The 11,796-nt window shown below is 45.0% G+C and overlaps 1 pseudogene across 1 annotated transcript; it reads right to left on the reverse strand.

Moving 5' to 3' along the window:
* Positions 1–1,658: 1,658 nt before the first annotated feature.
* On the reverse strand, positions 1,659–2,542 carry LOC308222943 (oxaloacetate tautomerase FAHD2A, mitochondrial pseudogene; annotated as a pseudogene). The gene has a single exon. The product of its transcript is annotated as an oxaloacetate tautomerase FAHD2A, mitochondrial pseudogene (transcript).
* Between the last annotated feature and the right edge of the window lie 9,254 nt (positions 2,543–11,796).

Consider the following 11,796-nt stretch of genomic DNA (forward strand, 5'->3'; position numbering starts at 1 on the left):
ACTCCCTTAATCATCTTAGTTGCCCTGCGCTGGACTCTCTCCAGCAGGTCCCTGTCCTTCTTGAACTGAGGGGCCCAGAACTGGACACAATATTCCAGATGGGGTCTCATCAGGGCAGAGTAGAGGGGAAGGAGGACCTCTCTTGACCTACTGACCACCCCCCTTCTAATACACCCCAGGATGCCATTGGCCTTCTTGGCCACAAGGGCACAGTGTTGGCTCATGGTCATCCTGCCGTCCACTAGGACCCCCACGTCCCTCTCCCCTACACTGCTCTCTAACAGGTCGTTCCCCAACCTATACTGGAACCTGGGGTTGTTCCTGCCCAGATGCAGGACTCTACACTTTCCCTTGTTATATTTCATCAAGTCATTCCCTGCCCAACTCTCCAGCCTGTCCAGGTCTCGCTGGATGGCAGCACAGCCTTCTGGCGTGTCAGCCACTCCTCCCAGCTTAGTGTCATCAGCAAACTTGCTGACAGTACACTCAATTCCTCATCTAAATTGTTGATGAATATACTAAATAATATTGGTCCCAGTATTGACCCTTGAGGCACTCCACTAGATACAGGCCTCCAACTAGACTCCGCCCCATAGACTACAACTCTCTGGCTTCTCTCCTTCAGCCAGTTTGCAGTCCACCTCACTACCTGATCATCCAGACCACACTTCCTCAATTTAGCTATGAGGATGCTGTGGGAGACTGTGTCAAATGCTTTGCTGAAGTCAAGGTAGACCACATCCACCGCTCTGCCATCATCCATCCACCGTGTTAGTTCCTCATAAAAGGCTATGAGGTTGGTCAAGCATGACTTCCCCTTGGTAAAGCCATGTTGACTGCCCCTCATAACCCTCTTATGCTTGATATGCCTTAAGATGGCACCAAGGATAAGGTGTTCCATTGCTTTCCCAGGGATGGAGGTGAGGCTGACCTGCCTATAGTTACCCGGGTCCTCCTTCTTGCCCTTTTTGAAGACTGGAGTGACATTTGCTTTCCTCCAGTCCTCAGGCACCTCTCCCGTTTCCCAAGACTTGGTAAAGATGATGGAGAGTGGTCTAGCAATGACTTCCACCAGCTCCCTCAGCACTTGTGGGTGCATCCCATCTGGACCCATGGATTTATGGATGTCCAGATTGCTCAACTGGTCTCTAACCCATTCCTCATCGACTAAGGCAAACTGCTCTGTTGACCTGACTTCATCTGAGGTCTCAGGGGTACAGGGCTCTTCAGGACTGCCTCCAGCAGAGTAGACTGAGACAAAGAAGGCATTCAGTAACTCTGCCATCTCTGTATCTTCTGTCACCAGGGCACCCATCCCGTTCATCAGTGGGCCTACCTTGCCTCTGGTGTTAGTTTTATCTGCCATGTATTTGAAAAAGCTCTTTCTGCTGTCCTTGACCCCTCTCGCCAGATTTAATTCTAAGGAGGCCTTAGCCATCCTAGCTGCCTTCCTACACCCTCTAGCAGCAGCCTTATATTCCTCCCGAGTGGCCAGCCCCTCCTTCCATGACCTGTAAAAAAAAAAAAAAATAAAATTTTTTTTCCAGTCCTAGGAGCATCCTGCCCTGGCTCCTGCTTATTGAGTTCCACAAGGGTGTTCGGGGGGGGGGGGGGGGGAGGAAGCAGCCGGACTGGGGCGCAAGGTCCTGTCTCCATCTTCACACTACCTTGTTGCAGATGACCCCCAGCTCCTCGATCTCGCACCACACCTCATCTCCTCTCTTCAAAAACACAGGGGGCTTCTGAAAGGCGCCCACCCCCGGAGGGGTTCCTGTGAGCAGGATGTCCCCAGAAACCAGCGTGACGAAGCGGGACACCCATGCGATAAGCCTGGGCAGGCGGAAGATGAGCTGCTTGGTGCTGCTGTCCTGCATCACCCGCCTGTTGACGCTGCAGCTGATGCGCAGGTTGCGGACATCCATCACAGCCTCCTTGGTGACAAGGGCTAGCCCCAGGGGACAGAAATTGTCGAAGGTTTTCCCCAGCAGCCACTGCCTCCCGTTCTTTGTCTGCCAGTCCCGGGCACTGACATCGTTGGCCACCGTGAAGCCCACGATGTGCTCTATCGCTGACGCCTCCTGGATGTACCGCCCCTTCTTCCCTATGACAGCGGCCAGCTCCACCTCCCAGTCCACCTCGGTGCTGTCCTCGGGGTGCACGATGTTATCGAAGGGCCCGATGATGGCGCTGGGGAATTTGCTGAAGATGATGGGCTCCTTGGGGACCTTCACATCCTGCTCCAGGCAGTGGTCGCCGTAGTTGAGCCCCACGCAGATCACCTTCTCAGGGTCACCCACGGGTGCCAGGAGCTGTACAGCGCTGCGCGGCACCCGGTGACCCCCCACTCCAGCGCCCTCTGTGCCGCGGCCAGCCCGGTGGCGCCGGTGCTGAGGAACTCCCGCATGGAGATGGGTAGCGCCGGCTCCGCCGCGCTCAGATCCACCAGCGCGTCCCCGCCGGGCGCCACCTCCAGCCCCAGGCGGGGCTTGAGCCCCCCAGGCCCCCAGAACCGCACCAGGCACATGGCCTCAGCCAAGCGCATCCCGGGAAGCGCGTCCTGGAATCCTGCGCCACGTCCCGCTCTTTGCCCTCCTCTCCTATTCATTGCCAGCAGGACTCCCTCTTCTATTGATCTCACTCAATTGACTCCCAGTGATCCATAACACATCAGGTGTCCTCAGGTAGTTCAGAAAATCAAAATGCTGTTAGGTAGCCACAACATCAGAAAGACATGGGATAATCCAGAGCCCTTTCTCCTCTGTGCATGTTTCCTCATAGCCCCAACTGGGCATGAGTAACATCAGTGCACCTCTGGGAGGATTGTAAATCTTCCCAACTCAGCCCTGATGCCCCATCAGAGCACCATGCGAGGTCTCAGTGAGGGGAGGGTGGCTGACAGCTCTTACCCCCACTTCTCTGCTCCCCAGTTTCAGTTTCACAGGAGGAACTGTCAGCCTGATGTTTTATTATGCCTTGCTCTCTCTTAATCTGCCTTGGTCAAGCAGGGGGCAAAACCAAATGCTAAGTCATTTATAACCCATTTTCCAAGCTATTCATTGTCCACCTAATGAACAGCAAGGCATTATATTAAGGTATGCTATAAACATACCAAATACTGAGGTATTCACCCAGGTTTTCCTCAGTCAAACATTAGGTCTCTGCGAAGTTAGATGCAGTTTAAGGTCATAGAGGCAGAGTAAAAACATAGTAAGGAGTCAGGTTAGACTAAATTGATTTTGCTTCTACAATTTTTAGTAATTTAAAAATATTTTCACAACAGCTCATGAAAGCCAGTGGTCCACATTTTCTGCTGGTGTGTGTGCATCTTAAGGAAAGCTTGAGCAGAAGTTCTGTCATGAAATCAAATCCTTTTATGAAGCTTTTGCTCATCAAGAAAGTTAAAACATTTCCTTTTGTTTCAGTTTATATCTTTCCCTTGCAGTTTTAATAGAATAGGCTGAAAATCCTCCAACAGGGCATTTTCCATAGGTTAAAGTCAATTTGTTGAAATCCAAGCAGTCTGTAAAAGCAATTTAATTTTCACAACACCACAGAAAAACTGCCTGGCAACTATCTTGAAGTAGGAGGCCTTGGGTTTCCAGGGTCTGCTGCCTGTGAGACAGACAGGCCTGTGGTGTGATGCAGGGATAGGCTTGCACTCAAAATCAGACCAAAACTGGATTCCAAAATTCTGAAGTCTTTTATGTATCAGAATTATCCTTCTCTACCAAAGTTTAGGCGATAAGAATGAAACAGTGGATTAACAGAATCACAGAACCCACTAGGTTGGAAAACACTTTTAAGATCATCAATCCAACCACTACCCCAGGACTGCCAAGTCCACCACTAAACCATGTTACTAAGAACCTCATCTACATGGTTTTTGAACCATGATCTATGGGACAGTGGTAGATGAGATCCTGGATGTTAAACTGACTGGAATCAAAGGAAATAAATAATATACATTCTCTGCGAGACGTGAAAGACAGGCTAAGACAGACATATGTGTCAGAAGAAAGCAAAATGGATGTTCAAAATTCCTTCTGGTAAAATACAATTAGGAGAATGATTTAGAAGCTAGCATAATCATTTCATTTGTATCACACTTAATACAGCCCAGGGAAATGCACCCTGGCACTCCTGTGTACGTCTCCTTAACTGACAGTGGAACTATAGCAAAACTTTTTCAACTTCCAAGAAATTACATATCTTGCAAAAAAAACCAAACTTGCATGAATGAGCTATTTCTACCATTCCAGCCAGTATTATGTTCCTTTAATTATCCTGCATAATTAATGGGAGTTCTGAGTGTGAAAATGTTACGTGATAAAACTAAAAAGAGCACCACAGTCTGTCTCCTACTGAGCAAAATGACATTGTAAGAGATTATGCAACACTAAGTAAAGAAATCTTTATGATTACTCTGACAAGACAAACAAAGAGAACCTTGAGATGAGGACAACTGTCTTTAAAAATAAATATGCTCTTTAATGAGGTGTAGGCAAGAAAAGGCAATACACACCTGAAGGTATAACTGAGGTAGTAGATGAATTTGCTGGACACACAATCAGTACTGAAAAATTGTAAGGACCTGGGGAACGATGAAAATGGAAGAACAGCAAACATGGCACCAGCACTTTAAAGGAAAAAAAATACCCTGAAAATTATCATCTAGTAAATCTACACAGTGCTGCTTGTACCCAAAGGAAAATACTTTAAAATATTAAGGAAAGGATTAGCTCACGAAACAAGTAGCCGTTAGTGAAGATATGCATAATAAACAGTCTGTACATAAATTCTTGTCTGCTTTAGAAAAAAAGCTGGCAATGCTCTCAGGACAGTTAACTTTAGTGATTCAGGAGCTGTCTGCAGTGAAGCAAAGGAAGTTTGTTAAAGCCTTGTACTCTAAGTATTACATATAATAATAAGTATTGCCAGCTCCTTGTACTTGAAAACCATGTGCACACAAAAATCACAACACTGACTGGAAATAATGTAATTGGTATATAATGCCAGATACCATTTTGTATATATGCATATCTATATACCTGTATATAAAATAAAAACAAAAGAACTTTCATTTGACTTCTAACCTTAGTGTTCTCCAGACACCTATAGCTACATTATGAATTGTGCCCCTTCCACTGTGAGAGTCAGAAATTCATTTCTTGCAGTGAAAAGTGAGCATCTCGCTGCATCACAGGGACCCTGTGGTGTAATGCTTTTGGAAGCAGCTCAAATGCCACAAGACCTGGAAATGGCCCTGTAACTCCTGTCAAGGCTGACAGAGCTTTACAAGCACAAAATATACAAACAAATAACAAACTTGTCAAAGAATTGGGTTTTTTTTTTCCTGCCTTCTGCTGTGTGACATTTTGGTGGAACCTGCCCATACAAAGCATGTTTGAGTATTTTGGGTTCAAAGTCTTGTGTTTTGGTTCTTGTGTTGGTTGACGAGAAGCTCAACATGAGCCAGCTTCTGTGTGCACTCGCAGCCCAGAAAGCCAACTGTATCCTGGGCTGCATCAAAAGAAGTGTGACCAGCAGGTCAAGGCAGGTGATCCTGCCTCTCTGCTCTTGTGAGACCCCACCTGCAGTCCTATGTTCAGCTTGGGGACCCTCAACGTAAGAAGGATGCGGACCTGCTCAAGCGAGTCCATAGGAGGGCCATGAACATGATCAGAGGGCTGGAGCACCTCTCCTATGAAGGCAGATTGAGAGAGCTGGGCTTGTTGAGCCTGGAGGAGAAGGCTTCAAGGAGACCTCAGAGCAGCCTTCCAATACCTAAAGGGAGCCTATAGGAAAGCTGGAGAAGGATTTCTTACAAGGGTCTATAGAGACAGGACAAGGGGGAATGGCTTTAAACTAGAAGAGGGTAGATTTAGATTAGATATTATGAAGTTCTTTACTGTGAGTGTGGTCAGACACTGGCACAGGTTGCACAGAGAAGCTGTGGATGCTCTACCCCTGGCAGTGTTCAAGGCTAGGCTGGACAGGGCTTTGAGCAACCTGGTCTAGTGGAAGGTGTCCCTGCCTGTGGCAGGGGGGTTGGAACTAGATGACCTTTAAGGTCCCTTCCAACTCAAACAATTTTATGATTCTATGATGACTTTCAGCCTGAGATCAATTTCAAACACACCTTGTTGAACGCTTCTGAAAGGAAGACAAAAAAGCCTACACAGAAAACTCAAAGCATGTAAGACTTCACAGTGTGAAATTTCACAAAGTGAAATTCTGTGTACAGAAGAAGAAAGCATTTTCCTCCATGTCAGCCTTCATCAGCTTGCAGTTTTAGCTACAGATCTGCATTTGGCACCTCCTTAATATGCCATCAATGGTTAGTTATAGTGCCTAGCTAATAAGGCAGCTTCCACATACACACTTTTCAGACTCATACGTGAAAGTCAAATCATCATTAACAAGCAAATCAATCCAAAGCCCCTTATTATCATGCTCCTTTCACTAACATCAAGACGAGTAGTTTATAACTTATGTTTTTAAAATCTTCAGTTTATTTTGAAGGAAGCTGCTTTTAATGTAACTGGGAAAAGTGAGCTTACGGACCTAATGCACTATACTGGCAGCTATACTTCTACTGATTGCTTTTTGTTGTTACTGTTTGCTAATTGAAAAAGACTGAAAATCACTTCTCTAGATACGCTTCAAATCTCAAAGCATTACATAAAATCCAGGAATCCGAATTTCTCCCAAGCAACGTCTAGCTAACAGTTAGCTGTCTAACCCATTGGGAAAGTGTATATATCCTAGCCCCCTGTTAAAACTGAGTAGAAATAGGATAGTAGCTTGCTAATGCTATCAGCTGAGACAACCTTTTATCTCAAGCAGACACGGTCCATACTCGCAAGTCCAGACAAACTCTGCACAGAATCATTCTCCTTAAATGTCATGGATTGCCTGTTTCAAATTGAAAAGTCCTAGAGAAAAAAACAGCAGTAAAAGAACTGAGCCAAGGCTGCAAAGCAGGGTGCCCAAAAGTTAGCGAGTGCCGTAATAGAGGAAGACTGGGCAGAACTCTGCAGGCAATGTGTCAGAGGTAACAGGAGAGAAACTGAATGAACTTGTCATACTCTTTGCTCTCTAACTTTGTTGAGTCTATTAGTAACACAAGGTAAGATTATCACAAGAGGTTCACACCACCATGAACAGAAACCCCACCCTTTGCACTGGTCTCCCCTAACACCCACCTTTGTCCAGCAATCCATCTACACCATGCAAGTGTAATATGCTAATAGACGAAATTTGCTAATAAACCAGGGTGTGAGCACATTATACCTACTTAGTATTCAGTTTGCTTTTTTTAGAAATGATTTGGTAGAGAATCAGGCCCTCCTCTCCCTCTCTAACTGACTCTCATCTGATTCTAATTCAATTTCTCTGCCTATTGTTTATTTCACCGCTCCCCTGTGAAGTGTCAAATGCTGATGTTCCGTCAGCCTAGAACTGTCGTTTATATTTGTCATTCAGTCCTTGTTAAAAAATAAAACAGGACTGCGCCTGCCTTGGAGCGCTCTGCCTGGGAATTCCCTGTGGTAAAATTAGTCCATTTAGATGGAAAGTTTTGTGTCACTCCCCTGTCTAAATTGGCAGATCTGGCTCTTTTGCAAAAACCAATAAACTGTGAACCTTGATGCATCTGTCAATCAAACTCATCTTTCGTGAGCAAAGCCAGATGACAACAAAAGCTGGGCAGGCTCCTCCGATTGGTTCTTCTCATTTAGGCATATCAGGAGGCACCTGTCACTCCTTTGGCTCAGCATCGTGCTCAGAGGGACTCCACGGAGTCTTACTGGGGGCTGGGTTGGGGCTGGGATGGGAAAGGAGGAAGGGGGAGGTTACCCTTCTCACTTTCAACGTGACCTGCAGCTCTGGTGAGAGGCAAGGAACTGGCATCATCTTTTGTTGTGGACACATTTTGGGGTTTTTTTTTTCACATCTTAAGTAAAGGCTTTGGTTTCTTAAACTATGCAGGTTTTCTGGTCATTAAAAGGATGTTGCCAGAGAGGTAAATGTGACATGCCACGTCTCTGGGCTCTGGGGACTGAGCCACAGTGGCACAGAGGAGAGAGCGGACGTATTCCAAACCCCTTTCTAAAGCTGCTGGGTGCACCCTGCCTATCTAGTTACCCACTGAGGAGAAGCAGAGAGGGTATTTCTACCTCTCTGCTAGGCAAGGAGGGGATCACAGACTGATTGAACAAGGCCTTGCATGTCAAGGGAAGCATTTTTTATGAAGGCATAAAAAAGGAAGAAAAATGGCAGCAAAGAGCAATGGCTCACACCATGGTGCTTGAGAGGAACTGGGGCTCTTAGGAGCTGATGATACCTGTGGCAATGATCCCCAGAGAAATCAGACTTCAGGAGAAGTCTTCACCTCAACTTGTCCAGTTTTCAGTGGAAAATTCTGGACTCTGCTGTCCCTGCCAGAGGAGGGTGCCAGATTTTTATTAGTTGTCTCTTTTGCATTCAGAAAAAGAATTTAACCTATTTTCTCAAAGTGTAATAATTTGCATATTTGCATTAGGTTGCCACTGAACCATTCAGGAAATTTGTCCTTCCATGGAGCTACTGCTTGGTGATGGATTTCTGTTGCCTCTTAAGCACCCCATCACAAACCTCACCTCAGGCACCTGTATTTTTTCTTTCCACTTTGTTTTGCTCAGAACAGTTCTGCCATCACGTCACACTGTTTGCCAGTACCAATGTAACTGTCTAGGCAGTGCAGTTGCCAGCCAGTTGTCTCAAAACCAGAATATGGTACGTAACATTCTCACAGTTGCCTCACAAGTTCTCATCAAAGTTTTGTGCTTTTGCTCCAGTATCAGAATATATGATGTAAGATTAAAGTCTCAGCCTTCCTTAAACAGTTGTGAGTTCATTTGGTTCTGTCATCCGGTTTCAATTATGGGCTCAAAAAAGACAAGACAAAGACCTTAAAAACAATGAGCAAAAAAGCTCCTTATGACATTTAAGCACAAGTCATTGTTCTTGCAGGTGAAGGAAAGCAATTCTTACTTACTGAGTGCTTGAGATTTGCCAAACTGATCATGCAAAGTACTGATTTTCATGTGAGAGATGAATCTAGTAAAACACTGACCAGGTGATGCTGATTTGCATTCATATACATGTATAAGGTCAAAATACAATCTGCACATCATTGTTTGGGGTCTTGAAAAGACTGCTGGAAGACAGCTTACAGCAGGCAGCTTCAGGGGTACTGAATGAGTACAAAAAATAGCGTAGCCACAAGCCACAGCCATGGAAAGAAACATTACAGTCTCTATGTACTGTGGTTATGAACCATGTTACAGCATCACCTAGAGATACTGAGACAATGACTCTTGTGTGTTATATACTGTACGAAGTAAGACATCATTCCTGTCCTGACCAACCTACTTATCATTAGACAAAGCAGAGAGCATTAGACAATGTGAGTCATTCAATGCTGCTCACCTGATCATTGGCAGAAAGTGAATGACACACAAATCTCACCAGCTGTGCCAGCACACTGGATTCTCCTTCTCCTTATGCAGGTATGAATACAAGCAAAGGGGTACATGACCAACTAGCCCAATTAGCAGAAGCATGCTGGAAAGCAATCACATTCTGGGAAGAGACAAGAGGTGGCTGCTCAGACCCACCTCACTGACGTGCCTCAAAACATTTGCCAGATTCTTGAGAGAGTAAATGAAACAAAAGATAATGAATCTTCAACACAGGTTTTCCACCTGCTGCATCCTTTTCTGGCAGGGGAATACATGCACATAACGTACAGAATGTCTAAGCAAAAGAGCTAGAAAATGCTGTCAGAAAATAGAAGAGAAACTCTGGGATGTTACATAGTGGAAAGAAAGTGCTAACAGGTAGCTCACAGAAGCACACTGATAACCCAAAGAACGGCCATAAAGTGATTACTACAGGGAGATAACTTGGCCAAGATTCCCAAAAGCAGCTATGTGAAATATAACCCATATTCAGGGATCTAACCAAACACCACAACTTTCCCAAATGACCAGCATTTCCCCAGTTCATGAACCTCTGTGCTTGTTGCAGAAGCACTCAGGAGTGGAGTGAGATTTCCTTCAATGACTTATTGCTACCCCAGTGCTCTGCTTTGAGGATTCACTGCCCAGTGACCATAAGAACCTGGCCAGTATTCTGAAGTGCATAATCTTTCGTTATTCGGGTTCATATTTGTCAGAATATTCCAAAGACTCAGTTTCTACAGTTCTGACCAGCTCCTCAAATGGCTCCAAACGTGAACTAAGTATGTCCATACGTACAGCTCAGTACTTTTATTAGAAGACTTTGAGAAGTGTTTGGGACTCTCAGCTCTCCATTACACACTGAGCTTTTCAGAAAATGTTTGTAACAACAGCTGCTTCAGATGTGTCTAATCACACCTCAGCTTTAATTAATGAATTTATTTTATCTTGCCTTTCCTTTGGAAGTCCATAAGGAAAACATCTCCCCCTGCTCTTCTACCTGCTAGGATACATACTGACCATCCGACTTCTTTTTAAGTCTTACTATAAAGCAGCAGGAACTTAAATTATACCCTGTGCTCCAACTATTCCACTGTGTTCCCCCTTCTGTCTGTACCAGGTGATCACTCTCACTAGATGAAGGTTATTACCGTCTGTAGCAGGAATTCTCTTACTCCTTTGTGTTTGCACAGCAGGTGACGTAGTGGGCTCCTGGCACACACCAGGGGTCTCAAAGAGCTACCACAAAGTAAACTGTAAACAGCAAAATATATTTTTTTGTAAAGGCCACAAAGTACCACTCCTGGGAAACATCCTGGTGATGTCAAACATTTCTTCTCCTTGGAGACAACTTCTCTGACTTCCCGGAAAATCCCACTCTGAGTGAAGGGGCCACATGAGACGTTCCCGCCAAAAGCAGGCAAGAGGCAACGGAAACAAAACTAAAGGGAACTCAGAACAGACTTTGATTCTGGAAACCTTGCACATCTTTATTGATATCTCCAACATTGTCTTGTGTGTCTTTCTATTTTTAGAGTTTGAATTGCCTATTTTGACCCATTGTTGTTTGTTTATTCATGTGCTTTACCTCTTTATGTATATTTTGTTTGGCTGATAAAGCAAAAGAAAAAAAATCGATTAATATTTTTATTTGCTCTGAGACACGTTTGCCTTCACACACGAAGAATGAGCACAAACATCAGCTGCACCCTTAGAAGAGAGAGAGACACCAGAACATTTGAGACCCATGGTGAAGGATGTGGTGGGGGAAGGCAGATGCTTATGTGGTTATATCACAGGGCTGGCCTTCATCATTTTTGTGTTCCATTCAAAGCTGACTAGGAGGAAAGGAGACAAGGCTTTTTGGAGCCCCTCCGTCTAAGCGAATCATACTTCAGCGAAGGTGCTAGGTTTGTGTTATCTCTGAACTACAAGGGCTGTAACACAGGAAAAGCAAAATTCTTTATATATCTCTTCCCTTGCGCAGCCACTCAGAATACAGAGAAGTCAAGAATGGATTATTTGATTCCATACGCACAGAACTGTATGTGTGTTTTTAAGCAACACGTATCTAGCTCAGTTAATCCTACAATATTGGTATGACAGGTTGCTTGTGCCCTGCTAAAGACAGAGATGTACAAATATCAGTGAGAATATGTCAGTTCTGCTTATGACTGAGTATCCACTTGGCTGGGAGGTTAGTCCCCTGAATTTCCTTCTACATAGACAGACTTGGTTAAAGACTAGTGCCATCTCTAGCAACATATTCAGGACCCCTGCTTCTCTCCCAAGA

Source organism: Psittacula echo (assembly GCF_963264785.1).
Source record: "Psittacula echo genome assembly, chromosome: 6".
Taxonomy (NCBI): domain Eukaryota; kingdom Metazoa; phylum Chordata; class Aves; order Psittaciformes; family Psittacidae; genus Psittacula; species Psittacula echo.